This window comes from Hyaena hyaena, unplaced genomic scaffold (genome assembly GCF_003009895.1).
Source record: "Hyaena hyaena isolate Hyena2069 unplaced genomic scaffold, ASM300989v1 scaffold_428, whole genome shotgun sequence".
NCBI classification, from domain to species: Eukaryota; Metazoa; Chordata; class Mammalia; order Carnivora; family Hyaenidae; genus Hyaena; species Hyaena hyaena.
Window position 1 is genome coordinate 729,243 of NW_024081062.1, and position 23,930 is coordinate 753,172.

At 52.1% G+C, this 23,930-nt stretch overlaps 1 protein-coding gene across 1 annotated transcript in view; it reads right to left on the reverse strand.

The window, feature by feature from the left end:
- The window catches only part of ADAMTS2 (ADAM metallopeptidase with thrombospondin type 1 motif 2), a 235,876-nt gene that overhangs the window by 210,280 nt on the left and 1,666 nt on the right, over nt 1–23,930 (reverse strand). The window lies entirely within an intron of this gene.

Sequence of the window (23,930 nt, forward strand, 5' to 3'; positions counted from 1 at the left end):
CACCGTTCTCTGCCTCTGCCCTTCTCTTCTTTGGGTGCCCATCCTCCCTAGGCAAATGGCACCTACAGCCCTGGGCACAGAGAGACCCCGCTCACGCTTGGACCCAGACCCTGCTCCTGCACATAGAAACTTCCAACTCCCTCAGGACTCCTCACAGGGAAACTGCCCCAGCCAGCATGCCTCCGACCTCCCTCCTACCCACTAGTCAGAGGCCAGGGGTGGGGGTGGGGGTGCTCCTCCTCCACCTCTCCCTCACCCGCCAGGCCCACAGCCTCCCGGCTCCCATTCTGGCCTCTTCACATTTCCTGAGTAGATTATGCCACCTCTGGTCCAAGACATTAAGGCAGACTATTAAATGATCCATAAATATGTCTGTTTTATATATACGGTAAATAAAAGCTGGTCGGAGAACATCCATACAATACGGCCCCTTTTCATTAAGTATGCTTGTCCACACGCCTGTATATGGGGAAGACACACCCTAAAATGTTGATAAGATTACAGGGGATTTCAATTTTCTTCCTTTAGTTTATTTACGCGTTCTGCTTTATTCTGTGCTTTGGCACTCTTGGATTTAAGACAGAACAAAACATCATAAACCATTGTAAACCACCCAGGACTGCTGGCGCCAGGCACTCCAGGATCCGAGGGACCGGGCGCGGGTGGGGCGGGGACGTGACACGGCCCCCTACTCATTCTGTGCTTGGCCCCATCCTCCCTCACAGCCTCATGGCAGAGGCCCTGGAGGCTCCGGGAAGTGAAGACAGCTGCCGCCGTCACGCGGGAGGAAACCCAAAGCCCAGGCCCAGGTCCTCACTACAGGCCGCGATCCACCCCCTCAATGTGGGGCAGCCCCTGACACAACCCTGGGTGCTCCCGCAGGCCCTAAAATAGAGCTGCCTCACCACATAAGACACCCAGGAGGTACCAGGAGGCTGAGAGCCAATTCTAGATGGCTCGGCCTGGCCGCTGCCAGCCACGGGTGCAGGGGAAGCCTCTGGCCGCCGCTGAAACACAAGAAGCAGGACAGGAGGCCCCTCTGTGAGGGCCCCAGATGAGCACTTGGGCAGCCCCACAGGCAGGTGGGGGCCTGGCCAGGAGGCACAGACGACAGAGCTACAGAGGCCACAGCTCCTTCCAGAGAGCCTGAGAAGGAGAGCAGGGAGAGAACTGGTGTCTCACACACGTTGCAGCCTGATCCTCAAGTGCTGGTGTCCCCAAGGAAGGCACCTGGCAAGGCACCTCCCAGCTGTGGGCACCCGCCCTCCGGAGCGCCCATGTGGGGCCAGGAAGGAGGCCGAGCCTCTGCGGGCTGAGCCCACCCCACAGCCGGGACCCACAGCCTCCACACAGCCAAGGAACCCTCACCAGCCCCATGGCTGGCAGGGGCTGCACGGGAAGTGACAGAGGCCCGGTGCCCTCCAGAGGCAAGCAAAGACTCAGCTGGTGGCAGGGAGCTGGGGGTGTGCGTCTGACATAAAATCCATCAGCGGTCCCCTGCTGACAGGCCTCTGGCTCTGTTCCCTCCTAAGTAGCTGTGAAGGGAAGAAGCCTGGCAGGAAGGAGGACAACGGGAAGAAGACTTTCCTACTGGTCCCGGAGGCCTAGACCCCCCACCCTCCAGCTGTAGGACCCCCAGACTGGAGATGCAGAAGACACTTTGGGGAGGAAAGGGTAGTGGGACATCACCCCTCAGAGTGGGCCATGAGCAGACAGGACAGCACAGGCCACAGCACTCACCAGAGTCTCCTGGGGCCTCCCTAGTGGGCATCACACACAGGGCACCTATGGCGAGGACCTGTCACTGCGTTCAGGGAGCTCCCAGGAGGGCTGGGTTCCATGAGCTGGGAGGGAGCACTGCATTCTTGCTCCCACTGAGAGCTCCTATTCCCTTCCACTCTGGACGGAGGCAGTGAGCACGGCAGAATCAGCAGCGGCTGCGCCTGTCACGGCAGACACGCTGGGGGCCCGCAGATCTCCTGCCCACCGGCGAGGCTCGCTCAGCACAACGGAGGCAGCGGCCCGTGCGGCTGGGGCTTGTTATTTCCCTTATTCATACGAAAGCCCAAGAAACGCTCGGAGGGAAATGTTCAGAGTGGCATTGTTCATAAGAGCCAAAAGGTGGAAACAACCCAAATGTCCATCAGCTGACAAATGCATTGTAAAAACATTGTGGCAGATCCATGCAATGGAATATCCTTTGTTCGTTTATGATATAAAAAAAAAAAAATCCTTTTTAAAGGAATGAAGTTCATGAGGCACCTGGGCAGCTCAGTTGGTTAAGCGGCCAACTTCGGCTCAGGTCATGATCTCAGGGTTCGTGAGTTCGAGCCCCACATCAGGTTCTCTGCTATCAGCACAGAGCCTGCTTCGGATCTTCCATCTCTCTCAATCTCTCTCTCTGCCCCTCTCCTGTTCTATCTCTCTCTCTCTTTCAAAAATAAATAACGACATTTAAAAAAAAAAAAAAGGAGTAAAGTTCTGACCCACGCTCCAACAAGGAGAAACCCAGAAGACACGACGCTGAGGGAAGTGAGACGCAAGAGGACAAATACTGTGTGATTCTATTTATGTGACATGCCCACAACAGCCAAATCTATAGGGGCAGAAAGTAGGCTAGCAGTTCCCAGGGACTGGCTAGATGGGGAGATTGAGGGTGATGCAGCCGAGGAGTCTGGGGTGTCTTCTGGGAGGTGGAGAATATGTTCCCAAAAAGATCGGGTGCTGGTTGCACAGCTCTGTCAACACACTAAAGCCATTGAGTTTTATTTTAAGTGGTTGATATGTATGGTATGTGAATTATACCTCCATAAAGCTATTGCCCAAAAAAAGGCATGATGACAATAAAAAACAAAAAACACATGTGTTGTTGTATTAGCAATCTTTTTCTTTTTTAATATTAAAAAAATTGTTACTGTTTATTTTTGAGAGAAACAGAACAAGAGCGTGAGAATGGGCAGAGAGGGAGAGAGAGAATCCCAAGCTGGCTCTGCACCATCTGCGAAGAACCCGACGTGGGACTCAAAACCCATGAACCTCGAGGTCATGACCTGAGCCATAATACAGAGTTGGACACTTAACTGACTGCACCACCCAGGCAACCCTCAACTTTTTTCAATGTTAATAGCCTTATCTTGATAGAATTTATGTCCTGTGTACTTTAAAATATGCATTAAAAACATTCTAATAAAGGGTCCACGGGCCTGGACAGACTGCTGAGAATGTTGGTGACACAGAAGGGGGTGAGAAGGCAATCAGCAAACAGGTGCTTTGATGCAGGTATGTTACCTGCCGTGACAAGGAGGACGGGGATGGCTTCCTGTGACATGGAAGGCGGGGGGGTGGGGGTGTCAGCCAGGCGTGTGAGGCTCCCTGCACTGCAGACATAAGCCCAGAGCTCATCGGCTCTGCTACTCTGTCAGCTCTGCAAGTGCAACCCCAGGTGAGCCCAGCCACACCCTGGACTCCTCCCTCACACCCTCAGATAATCTTTAGGTTCACCTGCAGCCAAGATCATCGGTCCCCTCCTGTCCTGCAACAAAGGCTGTTTTCAACATGGACACAGCTAACCACTGTGATGGGAATGCATGGTCTTTGAGAGCTCTTGTCCCAGGCCCACAGGATGGGAGGGAGGGAAGATGCGGAGGACAGAATAATCTACAAGTGCTGACTGGTCGTGACAGGTCTTGAATCCCGAGGTCTCTGGGCCTGTGCTTCACCCAGTGGGTGAAGGAGAGCCCCTGGAAGCCCTCAGAGAGAGGACATGGCAGGGCAAACCCAAGCGGGGAAAACAGGAGCCAAGAGCATGGACGAGGTGGACAGAGGTCCGGGACGGAGAGAAGGCAGTGGGCGCCCACTGCTCTCCCAGCAACAGGAGCCTGGTTTTCTGGCACCTGTGTCTCCGGGCTTCACACCACAGACTCCACCCACCCGGAACCAGGGGTCACGTGGCCAGGCCTGGCCTATGGAAGCCAGCTGCCTGCCCTCTGCCGCAAGGATTCACCCAAAGCACATGACCTGAACCAGTGAGAACCGGCCTCAGGACACTTGCTGGAAGCCCAGGGACAGGAAGGTCCTTGTGCTGGGCTGGCAGCTGGGGCCACAGTGAGCCTCCAGCCCCCCACTGAGGAAAGCCTGCTGAAGACAGGCCAGGGAGGAGGGAGTTGGAGCTGAAACAGGCCTGAGCTGGTTTGCACCGGGTTTTCTATCACCAGTCATGGCAGGAAACAGGGCCTGGAGGTGGCCTTCCGTGAGGGACGTGACAGCAGGCACCAGGTACACAGGTGCTCTGGGAAGGACAGGAGCAAGAGGCCCCGGCAGCCTCTTGGTCACAATCTCCAGATTCGCGGCCAGAGAAGAAATTGAGAGACAGGCTCTCAGCCCCTGGGGATGTTGGGAGGAAGGCTCATGTGCTCCTCCTTCCCTGGCCAGCAGCTGGGGACAGCTCTCCACCCCCAAGGGCTGTTCCTCCATCTCGCACCCTCCGCTCACCATCCGGGCCTGCGGTTCCCCTCCCCAGCCCGCCTGCCAACTAGACTCTCTCCTCTCCTTCCAGGCTGCAAATCTTTTCCACATCCTGGCTAATTGTGTTCAGGTGGAGAGGATTTGAGGGAAGAAACCGCACGTGCGTGTGCGTGTGTGCGCAGGCGCACGCGCCTGGGTGTCCACCCTCCGGCCCTGGCAGCTGCCCCAGGAACGCTGCACTGACAGGAAGGGATGGAGGACCCTCAGCCTGTGTCCTGACGGGCTCTGGGTGATGTCAGCGGCTCTTGGCCTCGTCCAGTAAACATCTGTTCTCCTTATTCTGACCCAGGAATTCCATTTCAGAACAGTCACAGCCTCATCTGGCAACACATCCCAGGCCAGTTAGGGGACACAGGACCCTGCCTATCCCTGGAGCCTGCCTCCCCACTCCTCACGCCCAGCCCACTGAGCGCTCCCAATTGATTCATCTCTGCACTGCACCTCTTCTGTCTCCAAGTACTTCCGCACTTTGGTTCCTTCTAGCAGCGCCATGAAAGAAAATGTTACCTCATAGCAACAGGGGCTGTTGGCTGCTAAGTACCGGCCATGGGCCCTCTTTCACGTAATCCTCCTAATAACCCACCACAGTAGTTACTGCCATAAATTTTTACCTTTCACGGATGAGGAAAAGGAGTCTTGGTGAGTGAGAGAAAGAGCCAGAAACACACTCGATGGAGCGGGACGGTGTCTGACTTCAGCCCACAGGGCCTTGTCAGAGATGAATGATAAACTGAAATCGGGGGAAGGGGGGGAGAGGAAGGGAGGGGACAAAAGGACGGGCTCCACAGCCCCTCAACATCCACCTTGACGTGAGAGAAGGTGTCTGTCGCAGACACAGGAAACACGCGGAAAATGAAAGCCAGCCTGTGAGAAGGGCGAGGGTGAGCACGGGGCGGGCGGGAGTTGGGTGGGGGGGAACCGCTGGCATATGTGCGGCCCAAGCTGTGGGCTCCCTCTGGAGGGCTCTGTCCTGCCCAGCTCCAGCCCACAGAGTACAGGTCTAGGCGCTCTCCCGAGTTCTCAGGAAAAACTGAAAATCTGGAGCTTTGGGAGAGATTTGTGAAACACTGAGAGGGCCAAACAAAACTCGTCTGTGGGCGGACGTGGCACGCAGCCCACCAGTTTGCAAACTCCGCCCTGCGCTGACGAGAACACTGAAATTCAGAAATATTTCCCTGATAAGGGGCAGGGCAGGGACTCACATGGGCTTCGAAGTCCAAATTCATTCAGGGTTGCAGGTTGGATCTACCTGCCAGCCTTTCCCCAAGAGCGGCTCGCTGAACCACAGCCCCGGCTGAAAGCCAAGAGAGTCTTTCAAAGGCAGCCATTTTCCGGGGGCGCCTGGGTGGCTCAGTCGGTTATGCCTCCAACTCTTGATTTCCGCTCAGGTCATGATCTCACACTCGTGGGTTCAAGCCCCACAGTGGGCTCTGCACTGATGGTGTAGAGCCTGCTTGGGAGGGATTCTCTCTTCTCTCTCTCTCAAAAAAAATAAACACTCGTGCCCAGGTACAGTGTTCCTGGCTGTAGGGGAGCCCTAACAGGCCACAGGGCCAAGAGAAGCCCCCTGACCTAACAGGCACCGTGGGAGGGAGCACCGGTCCCTGCTACTCCTTTCCCACAAACCTCCACACATCCATGTCCTGTGCTCACTTGACACAACAGACCAGGAAAAGAAAGGCAGCCTTGCCATGGGTAAGTGAAGATACAAAGTCCACTTCTGCCAAGACTTGTCCACTTTGGACCTAGTGCCAACAGCATTCACAGAACGAGAGAGAAGCAGGACCTAGTTCTTGTCTCCCTTAGACGGCAGCGGGCCAACTGCTCTGAAAACATGGTTCGAGCTCCCAGGCAAAATTACTGAAATTCAATCTTACGCTCTAACCAACGTAATAGGACAAAAAAATGAATAAACATTGAAAAAAAGACACAAAACTATAAATTGCAGGAGATAGCTGTACACTTATAAAATCTTCATCCCCAAAAGAATCCACAAAAAAATAAATAAATAAAAAATAAATACTATATAAGTTCATTAAAATGCCTAGATGTGAAATAAGTACAGAGATTTGCATATCTGGAATGCAAACATGGGAACATCCAATCGAGAGATTTCTTTTATGAGGATTTTTTTGTGATTATCTGTGTTTTTTGCATTCGTGCCACTATGATAATGGAAGACTGTTTTTGCTGATGCACAAGAGGAAGATGGGAGTCACTGAAAGCAAATGAGAAGGAGCAGGTAGGGCCTGGGCGGGGCTTGGGTTTGCCAGGTCATCTACAGTGGTCAAGTGCTTAGCTGCAATTTGTGCAAATGCATCTATAATCTGTACGAATGTGCTGATTTTAGCTCCATTCGCTCTCTGAGAATGAAAGCATCTCACTTCTGAGAATATCATTAATTTGGAACAAGGAGGTCCCAAGTATCCTGAATATTGAATGGTCACCCACGGTATTCTAGGTTAAAAATTATTATCTACAGAGGCATCTGGGTGGCTCAGTTGGCTAAGCGTCCAACTTCAGCTCAGATTATGGTCTCATGGTTCATGGGTTCGAGCCCTGCACTGGGCTTTGGGCTGATAGCTTGGAGCCTGGAGCCTGCTTCCGATTCTGTATCTCCCTCTCTCTGCCCCTCTCCCACTCACGCTCTGTCTCTCTCTCTCTCAAAAAAAAATGAATAAACATGTAAAAATTTACTATCTATAATAACCTACTAATAAAATATAATGGAAAAGATCCTACTAACAATGGTGATAAAATTTCAAACGGTCTTCCTGTTTCCCCAAGAAAATTAAGTATCTTGAAGATGCCATTCACTTGTTCAATAAAGATTTACTGAGGCCCTGCTGCAGTGCTGGACACTGTTTTAGGCACACAATATCATCCAAAATAAAGATCCTCTTAAGATTCTTGTTTAAGATCATAAGAAAACAAATCCAAAATCCATTTGGAAAATGGATAAAAATAGTGAAAACATTTTTTTTTAAGTCATGATGGTGATATCTGCCCTACCAGGTATTAGAACCGATCGATAAGCAACAAAGGGCCTCATGCTGGTGCAGAATAAAATGGAGTCCAGAAACAAGCCAGATCACCTTCCAGAACTTTGTAGATGAGGGAGTGCACATCCCAAAGTCACAAGGAAAGGGGGTACATTAGTAAAGGAAGGTGCTGAGACACAGAGTAGCAATTTCGAAAAAATAAGAACTTAAAACCCACACCTCATACACACAGGAAACACGCTTCACTTGTATTAAAGGAGTTCAATGTTTCAAAATCAAAATACAGATACGCCTGGGTGGCTCAGTCAGCTGGATGTCCAACTTCAGCTCAAGTCATGATCTCATGGTTCGTGGGTTCAAGCCTTGCATCAGGGAGTCAGGCTCCAAGCTTATAGAGCTGAGTCGGCTTGGGATTCTATCCTTCTCTCTCTCTGCCCCTCCCCCACATAAATAACATAACATAACATAACATAACATAAAATAAAATAAAATACATACAACAGAGCACTTCTTTGAAAGGCTGATTATTTTCTACGACCTGAGGAAACAGAAGAAATTAATAGCAGAGGCCTGGCAGAGCTGACGAGGAGAAATGAAAAGTTGGCAAGGTAAAATAAGAAGGGAAACTCTCTGAATATAAATATGCCCAAGCTCACAAAGGGTCAATGAACACAGGGAGAAAGGGAAATGAATGTAGTGATTCTGGTGGCCTTGATGGTGGGGCCTGATGCCGCCTTCTCGGCCCTCCACACAGCTCTGGCTGCCCTCCACTCTCCACTCCATCCACTCCCAGACACTGAGTAGAGAGGTTGGCCTCCTGCACCTCCATGCCCAGGTGCCCTTGTGCAGGACACCACCTTCACAACCTTCCATGGCAGCCCCAGGTCAGAGCACAGCAGCCTGGTCCGACCAGCCTCTCCTGTAAGGACATAGTTAACAAGGACCTGGGTACCCCAACAGGAAAAACAGCACCCAAAGGCCAGGCCACACTATCTGAGGTGGCAGCTACTCTGGCAGGGCAGGGGCTCGGCCTTAAGCTTGTTTGCTGAGAATTGCACCAAGAACTCAGCTGCTAAGGAGAGAAGTAGGAACTCCCCTCCTGCTGTAGCAATTAACCCTGCTGTGTGGGCTGGGGGTGGGGTAATGCGTACCTCAGAGGACAGCAAAGGTTTCCTGGAGTTCTAGCTGCAGCAGAAGGAGCCCAAGCTCTGGGCCATGTGTGCCCTGGGGTTGGTCACTGTCTCTTTCTGAGCCCTGCTTTCCCTCCAGTACAACAGGATGATATCCCATCCCCAGACTGTTCCTGTTGGCAGTGTCAGAGGTGACGTGGGAATAGGAACTGGCAGGCACAGCCTGAGTGTGAGTGTGGGGCCAGCCATACAGAGCCCACCATTAAGGAAGGGTCACCCACGAGTCCTGGTTGATGGAGTAGGGAGGCTCACTCTGGGATAGAAGGGGAGGACTGAGATGGGAGGAAGGGAGGAGGAAGAGAACAGAGCGAGGAGCAGGGAGGGAGAAGAAAGAAGAGGGTGAGGCAGGGCAAGGAGAGAGGAAAGAGAAACAAGAGAAGGTATGCGAGGACAGGGACGAAAGGGATGGAAGCGAGGACCCCACTCCACCCCCCAGTGCCCTCCCTGGGACAGTTATTGTGGCATTTGGGGGCTGCTCAGGAAACACAGGCTTTCCCTCTATCAACTAAGCTGAGCCCCAGCCTGGGACCTCCCCTCACTCTATGTGCAGGTCTCAGACCAGCCGCTCTGGGCTACAACACACCCAAATGCCGGGGATGCCCAGAGCTCAGCTCGGGGCTAGTGAGCTCACACCAGTGGCCAGGGGTCAGCCAGCAGAGCTGAGGAGGAGTGGAGGGCAGAGGGCTGGGAGCGTCACAGGGCCCAGGGTCTGCCTGGGGCAGTGAGGGGTACGACAGAAGACAGCACCCTGCCCCTACCCTGCCCGACAGGGCCTGCAGGATCAGTGCCCACGGCCAACTGCATTCTACCTGCCCACTACATGGACAGCCAGCCTCAGGGACGGTCATGCCAGGGGGCTTCCCTCCATGTGCCATGCTCTGAATTTCCAGCTGAAGGACCTGAGGGCACAGAGGGTCAAGAGCTGACACCTCAGTGGCAGCTCCTGTGCTCCCAGGCCACCTGAAGGCCTGGCTGTCCCTCCTAGACATCCTCTCCTTCCACCCCAATCCTCCCAATGGTTCTGGATCCCAAGCCTTTTGGACTGGGGCCAACCAGCTTGTTCTCATCTTCCTCAAAGACGCAAGGCCTCCAAGGCAGGTAGCATGCCAACTGGGGAAACGGAGGGTCACAGGCCAGCAAGCAGACAGCCAGCCCCGAACCTGGTTCTGTCAGACCTCACACCCCTTGACCTTCCTCTAGGTCAGTGGGTACCCCCTGGCTGTGCGTAAGACTCTCCCGTGTTAAGAAACACAGACCCCCTCCCAAGTCCGACCTACATCCAACAAATCAGAATCTCATAGGGTGGGGCCTTGGCACAGGCATTGTTCGGAGCTGCCCAAATCCCATGCCCATCTGTGAGCAGACAGACAGACAACACAATGGAAAACAATTTTATCCTCTACACAATGGGCCATGGATTTCCTCTAAGGGGGCCGATAGTCTTTGAGAAAGTACCTTCTAGAGACGTGGGAATAAAGGTACCAGTGGGAGCCAGTGGGGGCCTCCATGGGCAGGTACCAACAGCTGAGCAAAGTCAAGTCTTCTGTAAGACTCGGGAGGTCTGCCTCGGAAAAACTGAAGGTTGGGAGGGACAGCACTGAGATAAGGAGAACGTGGCCTGCTGAGGTGGCAACTCCCCCATGCATGGGCTTTCTGAGAACTGCTTCCAGCTCCCCCAGAAGCCACCTGCGTGGCCAGCACCCCTGAGTCCCATGTCCTCAACAACACAGCCCCCTGAGAACTATACAACGCCTCTGGCTTGGAGTAGGGGTGGGGGCGGTGTGTGAGGTGTGGGACACATTTTACCTAGATTTCAGCTCCTTTGCTGATAAAAATAGGACCTTACAAAACTAGAATTCAGAGGATATTGCCTTCACATGAAATCCATCTTAGTCCACGAGCGAGCATTATATTTTATTAAGCAGAGAAATGCCAGGGGCGTTCCCATCAGAGCCGGGCGCAGACACGGATACACAAAGCCGCTGCTGTTATTTAACGTTACTCTGAAGGTTCTAGATAGTACAGATTGGAAATGAGGCTCCAAAATTATCATCGTTTACAGACAGTACAACTGTATACCTAGAAAACCCAAGGGAATCCACAAAGATATATTAGAATTAATGAGTTCAATCAAGCAGCTTGATAAAAGATAATTACACAAAAATCAATAGCCTTCCTGTATACCAATGATAGATGGAAACGATTCAATAAACAATAGCAAAAAGGAAAAAAAATCCTTGAAATGACCATGATTTAAAACAATGGGTGACCCATATAAAAAATATATAATACTTCACGAAGCAACATAAAAGCAGAATTAAATCAATTGAAAAATACACCATGTTCCTGGTAAACGCTGTAAATTATGTCGATTCCTCCTTTAATTGGTTTCTAGGTTTAATTTAATGTCAATCAAATTCGCAAGGGATGTTTTTAACCTGACAAAACAATTCTAAAATTCAATTGAAAGAATAAACAGATGTGACCAGCCAAGAAAATTTTGCAAACGAATAACAGTGAAACGGGAAGTATCCAGACAGATGTCTCAAATCAGCACTGTCCAACAGAAATGTAATGGGAACTTCACGTGGAGCCACGTTGAGGGGAAAAAAAACAGGTGAAATAAATTTCAGCGATATTTCTTACTTTATCCGGTATATCCAAAATATTATCATTTTAACCTATAATCAATACTTTTAGATAATGAGATTATATTATATATTCTTATTATATTCTTATTTTATATTCTTTTTTTTTTATGGTAAGTCTTTGAATACTCAGTATTTTACACTTAGGCACTCACTTCACACACTCACTTCAGACCAGCCAAATTTCAAGTAGTCAAAAGCCTCACCCGCCTCATAACTTAGCTGGCTTATAGCTACTGTGGTGGACAGCGCTGTAAAGTAGCTAATACTTTAGATATATCACAGCTTAAAGGCTCTAATGATAAACACAGTTTAGTACAAGTAGAAAACAGAGTGACAGAAAAACACAATTTATCTGTGATATCCGTTAACCTGATGTTTTGTTGGCAACTGATGGGAGATGCTACGTGGTGTCAGCCATTAAAAACAACATATCGATGTGTTTCATATATATTCATGTTCACCAGTCTTGAGCCACTTTTTGTCACACCTACAGAAGCTCTGTTCCCAAACTAGCCATGCCTGAGACTTAGACAAATCTTGCATGGGACAGAAATACACCTTGTATGCCATGGGGTCCCAACCCCTGCTTTCAGAAGAGAAAGATCCAGGTTCAAAGATGAATCCTTGAATACTGTGCTCACAGAGCTAGCAAGGGCTAGTCCCTCTGGTGTGGACGGCCCTGCCTCAGCCTCTGCTCTGCTTCTCGGCCTGCGAGCCGTGTGTCAGCTCTCAGACAGCGCCTTGAAATCGTTTGTAACATAATAATAATAATAGCAACAACAACAATAAAAACTGCATGTCCAGGACTCTAGATGGACGTCTTTCACATTTACCGCCTCTGAACTGGGGAGGAAATCAATGGATCTTCCCACTGCCGGCAGCTGGCAGCAACCGCACGGTGGCTGGCACTGGCTGGCACGCACCAGCCTGCCCATGGTGTTTCACTCATATTGCTATTCCTTCACGTGAATTGCGTGTCGGGTCAGCATTTCTTGTGTGGAGTTCCTTGCCACCCAAAACGTCCTCAAAAAATGACACCACGATGGCAAAAAATTATAGTGTGTGCAACAGGCACCGAGACAAGGAGGTGTGTAGCTTTGGCCTCGGTGAGGAATGTCCCTGGAGGAATGACTGCAGCCCCACACTTTACCAAGGAGAGGATGACACCTCGAAGGGAAGAAAGAAGTCACACGCTAAGGAAGCAAATGGAGTGAGAAGGGAGAAATGGCCCACTGTTCAGAGCAAGTAGGGGCAAGGTGGCTGGTGCCTGTGTCTCGTGGGACCGAAGTTAAGGTGTCAGGGCGAGGTTTAATCAGGAGTGTCTGCTCTTACTTGGTGTGCCCTATGATTGATGGCACCTTAGATCTGATGACGTGCATAAATCTCCCAAGCCCTGGGCCTGGGCTAAGGGCTTGCTGTGCTCCCACACATCTTTCCAATGCCCAGCAAGGTGGGTGTGGATAGGCTCCCCTCCTTTTGCAAGCCAAGGAAATAAGGTTTAGTGGCATTTCAGCCCTTGTCCAGGCTGCCCAGGTATACGGGGCAGAGATGACCATGTGACCGGGCAGCCCCCAGGTCGCTCCAAGTCCGTGCTTGCTTGAAACCTGCAGGGCAAGGTGGGGCAGTGCAGAGCCTGCCTAGGCTCCCTGCACTGTCTGGGCCTGGGTCCCAGAGGCCAGGCTTTCCTCTGCCTCTAAGGGGACGCTGTGAGCCCCCCTCCACAGGCCTAGAGCAGACATGCAGGGTAATTGAAATTCATGGATGAGCCCGAGGAGCCAGCTCCAGGCTCTGTAATAACTTCTCCATATTAATAGCAGCACCGCAGACCCGGTGGACAGTTGACATTTAATATGAAACATAAGCAGCAGAGCAAGAGGCTCGTACCTGGGCCCTCCCATTCCAGAGCGCCTGCCAGTGGGAGGAGTGGGGGGAGTCGGAGATTCAAAGGGCTAGGGTCTTCCCCTCCCCTCACGACCTCTACTGCCTCTCAATCCCCTCCTCTGCAGGAAGCCCCTGCCAAGAACACACACGACCATCGTACACACTCACACCTGAATGCACATGCTTACTCAAATGGGCACACAGATACACCTACACACAGACATACATATGCACACTCACAACCATGCATGCACTCACACTCATGCTCGCTCCACTGCATACACTCCCATGCACAGACACACACACACACGTGCACATCTATTTTCACATCACACTCATACAGATGTGCATGCACGTGCACATGCACACCCACGCACACCTTTACACATACACACATATTCCCGTGCATAGGCACCCACACATGCACATATGTTCCCCCAGGCTGGCCAAGCAGAGGCCAGGAGTGAGGGTAATGAAGGATGTGTCTGCCTGCCGGTACAGACCCAAGGTCCCGGGAAGGGCCCCACTCGGGGGTCTCAGAGGCCAGAGTGGGGAGGCCCAGGCCACAGCTCAGGCCAACACACAGCAGAGCCAGCTTTGGTGTTAGGTGGGCATGCCAGGCCATGGGGGGTGTCCCTGCGTCTCAGGGGAGCAGATGAGCTCCTCGGTGACTGCTCGCCCTGGCTGTGGCGCTCACAGCAGGCCTAGGTGAGGACGCAGCCTTTCCCACCTCCCAGCTGATGCTCAGCATCACTCTTCACTCACCAAGGGCCAGGGGCACAGGGGGACAGGCAGCCTAGGCTGGCCATGGGGCAGAAAGAGCCTGATGCCTGCCAACGCGTGAACAGGCGACACCTTTACACTCAGCAACCAGTGCCAGAAACACACACGACCACACAATGGAGTCAGCACAGGGGGTGGCAAGGTGACAGCGGATGACTCCGGAAGAGGTGGCCCCCCTGAACTCAGGCTTGGGGATCGGTGACCGACTGTGCTGTCACTCCACGAGGGGCTGAGTTGGGCTCCACTATGCCCTTTACCCTAGAGGAATCCATGGAGAGAGGTGACCCCCACACCGGAAGAGCCCACAGATCCGAGTAACTCACCAGAGCCTCGGTTTCCTCATCTATCAAAGGGGGACAGCAATGGCGAGCTCACAGGTCGACTTTCAGGGATAGAATACACCGGTGGAGACACTGACCCTCTGACTGCCTTTTCTTGAGGGACAGAGCAGGCAGCAGGGCCCTCACCGGCAGAGGAGTAACACAGGTGGAGAGCCGCTACCATGCCATCATGGGTGGTCACAGCTCAAATTCCCTGCGCCATTTGAGGCGGTGACTTGGAGCATATGACTCAGAGCAGAGCCAATCAGCACATGGCATTCCTGGGCCACAGCGATTGGCTATGGAAAAGTTCCGTGACCTAATCCCAGCCAATCAGAGTAAAGCTCAAGACTGGCGGGAGCCTCCAAAAAATAGACCGCTTCTCTTTCCCCAGGCTGTCCCTGGGGGTGTGAGGGGTGTGCGGACAGCCGCAGCCACTGGTCCTCCAGGGGACAGAGTCACACAGGGGCGGAAAACTGGGCGAGTGAGGTTCCAGGGCACCACTCCACCCCTGAACTACTTACCGAATCCCATGTGTCCTCAGACGCCCTGTTTTATGTGGTAAAATACACATAATGTAAAATTGACCATCTTAACCTTTCTTCAGTGTCGTTCTTACTGTGCTATTAAACACATTCATAATGTTGTGCAACCATCACCACTATCCATGTCCACAGTTCTTTGTTCCTTGTAGAACTGAAACTCTGTGACAATGCCGCTGTTCCCCCCACCCCACCCCGCCCCCGGCAACCAGCTCTCTATTATCTATGATTTTGACTACTCTAGGTGCCTTCGGATGCCTTATTCTTCTTTTTTTTCTTTATGTTTATTTATTTGAGAGAGACAGAGTGTGAGTGGGGGAGGGGCAGAGAGAGAGTAAGACAGAATCCGAAGCAGGCTCCAGGCGCTGAGCCAGCAGAGCCCGGCACGGGGCTCAAACTCACTAACCGCGAGATCATGACCAGAGCTGAAGTCCAATGCTTAACCGACTGAGCCACCCAGACGCCCCGCCTTTGGATGCCTTATTCAGTGAAGACAGATGACTCTCATTCTGAGGGGCCACCATAAGGAAATGGGGTGGTGGCTGCTCTGCCACCTTGAGCACAAACCCATGACAAGTCAGCCTCCATCATGTCTGCCACAGGTCAGTGTCTGTCCCTATCCAGCCCAGGCAGGGAAGAGCCCCTAGGAAGCCCTTTCCCTTCCACCAAATTGCTCCCAGTGAGAGGTGGTGGGGAGGCCAGCCAGAAGGTTATGGATGCCCTGGAAGGGGACGTGGGACAGCTGTGATGAACTGAGGCTGGGTTCTCAGCAGGTGCCCTAGCTCCTGCCGGCAGGGAGCCCTGGCCCATGGCTTTCACACCTGCCTCTGGAGGCCCTGTCAAGGGACCTCGGGGCCCACACTGGGTCTTCACACTGGACTTGTTTGCCCACACAAATTCAGAAACATGATTTCCCTGAAGTAACAACGGGATTCAGCAGCAAAGAGCCCACACTCCCTAGGGGCAACAATCTCTCACGGGAGGTAGGGCTTGGGCTCGCAGGGATCCCCACCTCTCCCTCCCCCAACTCTGTTCCCTCATGTGTGTCTATCTGTTCCCCACCTGGCCCCTAAGACACCTCGAATTGCCTTGGAAGGGTCCCAGATGTGGTTAACTCCAACCCCCACTTTCCATCTGGACAAACTGAGGCCCATGGTGGGAGGATTTGCCCAGCCTCGCAAGGTGGCTTGCCAGAGCCCAGCCCGATGTCTCCTCACCCCCACCTAACACTTCCCTAAACAGGCCTGGCAGGCGTTGGGGGGAAGGCGGTGGGGGGCGGCCAGGGAGGGGCAGAGAACTTCCCTCCCCTACTTGGTTTAATTTAGACCACAGGTTTTGAACTCAGGTTTCATGAACCCCGAAGTGGGGGCAGGAAACCTGTAATACCACATGTGTGTGCAAGTAAGTGCTTTCCTGTAGGAAAGGAGGCAGAGCTGTCAGCCATTCTCAGTGGCCTGCCCCACTGAATGTGGACATTCTGGGGTTGGCAAGAGAGCAGATGAAGAGAGGCAGGCCAGCCCTGGGCATTGAGGGGGAGGGGGGGCGCAGGGTCTCAGGGGCAAGTCCCCAGCCCTTTCCTACATAGGCTTCAGGAGCTCTGATTTCACAGCTGGGCCCTACTGACATAGCCAGGTACACGTTACCCATGGTACACGTCACCAAGAAGCACAGAGTGTAACGTGGCATGTGAATGTCTACGATGGCTTCCTGGATGAAATGCCATTTGGCTGAAACCTACTGACTCAGCCACGTAAAGATGAAGGGATAAGAGTGGTCTGGGCAAGGGCACAGCCATCCAAAGGCCCTGAGCTGGGAGTGTCAGAATTGGAGGAACTAAAAGGTCAGTGTGACTGGGGCATAGGCATGAAGGGGACACAATGACAGATGAAACTGGAAGCCACTGGGCCAGGTCATAGAGGGCCTTGAATGCCAGGCCAGTGGGTTTGGATATTTTTCCAGATTTGGATTTTCTTTTTAAGGGCAATAAAAACTATTGAAAGATCTTGAGCAGAGGAGTGACATGGTTTAATATGTGGTTTATAAAAATCAGTCTGGCTGCTGTGTGGAGCAAGAGTTGCTGAGGAGAGACCATTCAGCCACAGCTGAAGAACCCAAGCACAAAAGACGGGACTTGGGGAGCCAGGCATGGTGGAAAGATGGGCACTGGAATAGAGTCCAGAAATGTCTAGGATGGTGGCTGGCTGGATATGGGGGTCATGCGCAGGGGGGAGGGTGTGATCCTGGGATTCCCACCCAAGAAAGGGTGGGGTCCAGAGGAGAGTGGAGAGCGCATTCCATTTCAGAAGCCTGGGGTCACCCAGGGAGGGAGCCCTGCAGGCAGCCGGGCAAGCAAGTCTGGAGCCCCAGAAGAGACCTAGGCTGGACGCTGGGACATGGCGTCTGGGTGAAGCCTGTGGTGGCAACGGTTTTCATCTATCCAGCACACTGACCTTCCTCTTGCTTTCATATAAAACGCCAACCCACTCAGAGTTTGGGGGCCTGACCCTCACTTTCAATCCCAAAGGTGACAAGAGACTCAGGCCAGGCTTAATCACAGCGGTTTAGAGATAGGCCTGTAACCTAAGCGGGGCCCCATCAGAGCCCTCTCCAGGACTCTAGCAGGAACCATCCAGAAAGAGCTGCTCTCCATTCCTGATTGCTGCCATGGAAGAAGACAAGTTAAGCCAAGAGTTGCCTGTGGCCCCCACATGAGGAAGGCCATGTTGAGATAAACACAGAGAGTGGCAGAACTGAAAGGCAGAACGCGTGTGCTGAAACAAGCCCTGAGCCCCTGGATCCAGCCATGCCTGAACTCCTAGGACCCCACGTGTAATTGGGCCCATGACATCCCTTGTTTGTTTCATTCATTGTAAGCCAGTTTTCTGTCATGTAAATTGAGTAAGTCTTAAATAACAAGGAGAATTATAAGCCATGCAGGACACTGAGACTACCCTGAGCAGCTGTGTAGGTTGCCAAGAGCAGGGACCAAACAGGTACCTCTGCTCTTCTGACCTGAGGAACCCCAAGACCCAGGGGACTTGGAATGTCCCACAGCCCCTCTCTGGTGTTCCTGAGATCTTCTTACTGCCCCCCAGGCAGTGCCAAGGTACGGTGGGAAGGAGGAAGACCCTACAAGCACAGCTGCAAGTCCTGGGCACCCTTACCCCAGCCCCACAGCCCGAGTGTGCCGCACTTGCCTGCCCCACTCTAGCATCTGAGCCAGCTGGAATGAAACTCATCTTGGTCCCTTGGGCCAGGAAATGATTTCTCTCTGTAGACCTTAGTGACTCTTTAAAAGACTGGACAGGGGCCCCTGGGTGGTTCAGTTGGTTAAGCGTCCGACTTCAGCTCAGGTCACGATCTCACAGTTTGTGGGTTCGAGATCTGGGATGGGCTCTCCGCTCTCAGCATGGAGCCCACTTTGAAACCTCCATCTCCCTCTCTCTGCCCCTCCCCTGGTCACACGCACATGTGGGCATTCTCTCTCTCTCTCTCTCTCTCTCTCTCACTTTCTCAAAAATAAATAAGTGTTAAAAAAAAAAAAAAGACAGGATAGAGTTGGTTCCTGGCCAGGAGAGCCCCAGCCCACCAGGCAGAAGCCCTTGGGCCTCTCTGAACCTTGGCCATATGATAAGGGCTCTGCTGCACAGAATCATGGGAGCTCATATTGAGTCCCCATATTAGGATATACACTGCCCCCTGCCCCAGCTTAGACCTTAGGATGGGACCAGACCTCAGAGACCAGACCCTTCCAGCCACCCAGCCCATGAAGACTTCCACCCACTGGCCCTGTGAGGCCCTGTCTGACCAGAGAGGTCCCCAGAGCAGCACTGAGGTGGGACGCAGAGGTGGGGCGGGGTGGGAGCCCCCACTGCCATCACTGTGAAGACTCAGGCAATCTGCCAGGGGCCTCAAGCTGGAGCGGGTCAGCAGGGTGTCAGCCACCAGGACTGCTCCCGGCTCCCACAAACAACAGTTGACGCCCCTGACTGAGAAGGTCTCCAGGAGCCAAAATAGGAACGGTAAGAACTGGTTTCAAGAAATGCATTTCTTCCTTATCATTTGTTTTTGTTGGCATGCAAACAACAACAACAACAACAACAACAACAACAACAAAATGTAGTGGGCGTGGTCTTGGAATTAGAAGCAAGCTGTTAGCGTTTGGAGGCTCAGTTCATTCATCTGTAGAATGGGGATAATGTCGGGCATAGGCCATAGGATGGTGTGAGGATTGAGCAAGGTGATCTAAGGTGCTCAGCAGGGAGCCCGGCACATAGTAGGGACACGGCAAACTATGACTTTCTATTATTATTTTTATGCCAACAGCCTTCCCATTGTTGTTGCTGTTGGTTTTGTGAGGCAGGAGCCAGGGCAAAGGGAGAGAGAGAGAAAGAGAGAAAGACAATTTTTCTTTTTTCTTTTTAATTTTTTTAAAAAATATTTTTATTTATTTCTAGGAGAGAGAGAGAGACAGCGTGCGCAGGGGAGGGTCAGAGAGAGAGGGAGTCACAGACTGAAACAGGCTCCAGGCTCTGAGCTGGCAGTCAGCACAGAGCCCGACGCAGGGCTCGAACCCACGAACCGCGAGATCATGACCCAAGCGAAAGTCAGACGCTTAACTGACTAAGCCACCCAGGCGCCCCTTTTTTTAAATTTTTTAATGTGTATTTATTTTTGAGACAGAGTGTGAGCAAGGGAGGGGCAGAGAGAGAGAGGGAGACACAGAATCCGAAGCAGGCTCCAGGCTCTGAGCTGTCAGCACAGAGCCTGACACAGGACTCAAGCCCACGATCCGCAAGATCATGTCCTGAGCCAAAGTCGGACACTTACCTGACTAAGCCACCCAGGAGTCCCTGAGAGAGACATTCTTAAGCAGGCTCCACTCTCAGCACAGAGCCTGACAGGGGGCTTGATCTCACCACCTTGAGATCATGACCGGAGCCAAAATCAAGAGTCTGACGTTTAACTGACTGAGACACCCAGGCTCCCCTTATTGGGTTTTTGATGAACATATAAGAATGATGTGAAGTTAGCACACCTATCATATGGCCTGAGAGGTACTAGAAAACTATAGCAACATGACATGCAAGAATCCTTTATTAAGCATAATTTTCTCATGCATCGTGAAAAGACTAACCATTCCCTGTGCATATCACGAACAATTTCTGTCTAGAGGCTGTAAGCAAACAGCCAAACAAAAATCCTGGAAACTCTGCATTTCCCAGCCTCTCTGGACATAAAGTGCCCAGTATGTCTCACGAAGCATGTCTTCATTCTTCATGTGGCATCTCTTGAGTCTGCACCTCTACCTGACTCCAGAAAAATCTGTGTCTTGGCAGGCCCAGAATCCCAATCTCATGGTAATTGAGGGAACAGCACCTCTTCCGCTCTCTGTTTCTGGGGTTCTCACAAGAGCACCAGACCCCAGGCTAGCCAGAGTGATACCCAGGACTCAACCAGAATTAACCAGAAAAAGATGTCGGCCAGGCACTGCTGGGGCCACTGGAAAGATGGGGGCACCACAGAAGAATTGCACCAGACAACAAAGCTAACACACAAAAAAAACAGAGTCAAGAGACAGCAAGTGCACCTGGATTCAGCCATGCCTGAAGACTTACCATTCTGTCAGCTAATAACTTCCCATTTTTGGTTTAAACTAATTTAACTTAAGCTACCATTTATAACTGAAAGGATTCTGGCAAACACGGTGAATTAAGAATCCCTTCGATTAGGAGACTCCTGTCCACAGAAAACAGAGCTACTACCACTGTGCCTTCCTTTAAAGCAGAGAAACAAACTCAGGGCCAGGCAAGTAGATGAGCAAATGTGTGCCCTTGGCCGTGAGCAGGACATTAGGCCTGAAAGGGCTTGTGGCTCTTGGGAAGGCATGTCCCATCTAGATGTAAGTTCTAAGACCACAGCTGCCTGCTGGGACCTTGCTCCGTGGTTTCTCTTCACGTCTCCCACGAAAATGAGTTCCACATGGTCTCTAAAAAGGGGTTCCATGGTCCCATCTGTGTGGAACATGACGGATTACACAGAGCACGAGGCATTTCTTTCTTTCTTTTATTTTTTTTTTTTTAAGTAGGCTCCACGCCCAGCACAGACCCCAACACGGGGCTTGAAATCACAACCCTGAGATCATGATCTGACCTGAGATCGAGAGTTGGACATTTAACCGACAGAGCCACCCAGGCTCCCTGAGACATTTTCTTCATTACAGAACTTTCAGGGGTCCCGATGGGCTCCCTGAGTCTCACAAGCTGAATGCAAGGTACAGCACTGCCTGCACCAGTCTGTCCGCTGAACCCCATTTGCAAACATGTGGTACCATCTGCAGAACTCTCTTGCAGAAAGGGGGCTGTTGAGCCTTGTTTCTCAAAGGGTGGTCCGAGGCCCAGGAGCATGAGCTGAGGAGCTTATGAGAAATGCAGAACTTCAGGCCCCACCCCAGAGGCGCTGAACTGGAACCCACATTTTAACCAGATCCCTGGGGATTTGTACACACACCACAGTCTGACATACCTGCTTCGGTGTGTTGTGCTGACTACAAAGGAAGAGGCTGCAGAGAAAGGGGGCCTGTATGGCGTGGTGGTTAAGGGCCTGAGTTGCTGGGTGAGTGAGATGCATTTATCCACGTAAGGCCCATGGGGAAGGAATGCACAGGTATTGCCTATCTTGGTGTCCACAGGTGGCAAAAGGGGCTGGAGGGAACCAGGCCAGCTTCCTACCCATGTGGCCGTGGGCAAGTCACTCATCCCCCTAGAGCCTCACCTGCCCATCTGCAAACCAGGGATGAGGATCCCTCCCCTGTAGGATAGCTGTGGAGACCATGGCTTTGCACGATGTATAAAGTCCCAGGCCTATCACTGATGCACAGAGAGACTTAAAAGTTTAAGGGATTAATTAGTGTAAAATAAGAAGAGACACATACACCAAAACAAAAGGAAGGAGGGAAGGAAAGAAGGAAGGAAGGAAGGAAGGAAGGAAGGGAGGGAAAGGAAGGAAGGAAGGAAGGAAGGAAGGAAGGAAGGAAGGAAGGAAGGAAGGAAGGAAGGGGAAAAAAGAAGAGAAGAAATATAGTAAAGAACTAATATTGATGCCCTACTGCCTCTAGGCCAAAGGAAGGAAGGAAAGAAGGAAAAGAAAGAGAAAAAGAAAGGAAGGAAAGAAGGAAAGAAAGAAAACAAGAAAACAAAAGAAATAGTAAAAAACTAATATTGATGCCCCACTGTGGGCCAGGCCATTTTTCATTGACAGCATTCAAGGCCCTAGAGGCAAGGCCCAGCCTATCTTCCAACTCTAGTCTTCCTTCCTGCTCTGTCTCGTACTTGTGAAGGGGTGTGTCCAGTAAATGTGACATCTCATGATGCCTGTCCTGACCAGGCCAACGCACACCTGGTACCTCTGCACATCTTCTTCCCTCTGCTAAGAATGCCAACATGCACCTTTGCCTACTGGCAACTCTTTCACGTAGCCCCCTGGAGAATACCGTCAAAGCCATGGACAGGGTGCCGCTCAGCCCCTCAACCCCTCAGTTGCCCTGAGCCCCAGATAGGCACCGGGCCAGCCACACCTCTGACCGCCACAGTGGACAAACACACTAGGAGATTCATTCACCAAATGACAAATGAATGAATGATACGGTGACACAGCCTCCCTGAAGTGCTATTCGTCAGGAATTAATCAGTACACAGGACCTGGTCCACCTACAGACTGCATCCATGTCAACTCCCCCCATCCCTGGGTTCCCAGCACCGATGTCCTTTGATTTAGGAAATTCACCTGCAGCAGGAAATGAGACACACCCCTGAGGCCCAGGACGTCCCCAGAAACACAAAGGGCTGCACCGTGATAACCCAGCTCCTCCAAGGACATTTATAGTTGTTTGCAATATGCCTGGGTTCTAACAAAACCCAGCCAAAGGCAGTGATTTTCCGAAGCAACAAGTGACATTTCCTGTGTCTCCATAAAAAGAACACCAGCGGTTGTGGGGCTCTGGTGTCATTGCTGGCTCTACGGGCGGGCAGGACAAGCCAGAGGACAGGGGGACTTGGGGGACAGCAGGACTGGGAGAGTGGCCACCAGCTCAGAACGGGAGTGCCCTGAGCGGCAATTACAGCAGAAGCCACGGTGGGCAGCTTCAGATGTCTGGCCGACCCTGCCAGCCTGACCACCGCACACCCAATCCAAAATAGAAAACTGCAGTGGCTTCTGCCCGTGCCAGGCCCCGGGGCGGCCGGACAGAGCACCGCCAATGTCAGCCTCCTCCCTGAGCATCGATCCAGGCTTTCTCCGAGGCCCCCTTATACTAAGCCATGGTCCCTCTGGGGCCCCTGGAAACAGGAAAACTACCCCGGGCTCCCGTTGCACTGGGTGGCCCAAACAGTCCCAGGAGGGGACTCGGCCTCTCTCCTGTCCTTCAGAGGCTGTCCGTGGGCACCAGTGCCTGCATTTCCAAATGCTCCCCTTGGCTCAAAATAGAGAAAACCGACTTTTCAAATTACCAGCTGGAGTTCAACAGGAAACCACAGCATAAAAATCAGTGGCTCCCGGTCAGCCAGGGGGCAGAGGAATAACCAGGCATTTCAGCACACTATCCGCTCCCTGGGCAGCACAGAAGCAAGCAGACGGACTGCCAGACCACATGCTTCCTCGCACACATACCACACCTGCTCAAATACAAGGGGACACACACTTACAGATACCCTGACACCCAAATGAGCAGAAACTTACAGATACGCTCATGCACAAGACACACAGCGGCACATTCACACATTCACGCAGGTGCACGGCTACCCAGACATGAGTGCACAAAACACACGTGCAGATCCACATACTCCAAGAGTTGCACACACACCTGGCTGCAACAGGAAGACCCGGGCCCCGGCAGGCATAAGTGAGACCACACTGACGTTTGATGAGAGCTTTGGAGACCCTGCCCCACTGCATAAATCACTCCCTCTCGGGCCAGTCAAAATAACTTGCCTTATTGTCAATCACCTCAGTCAGTGCCCCGTGGTCCCTGCACACAGGG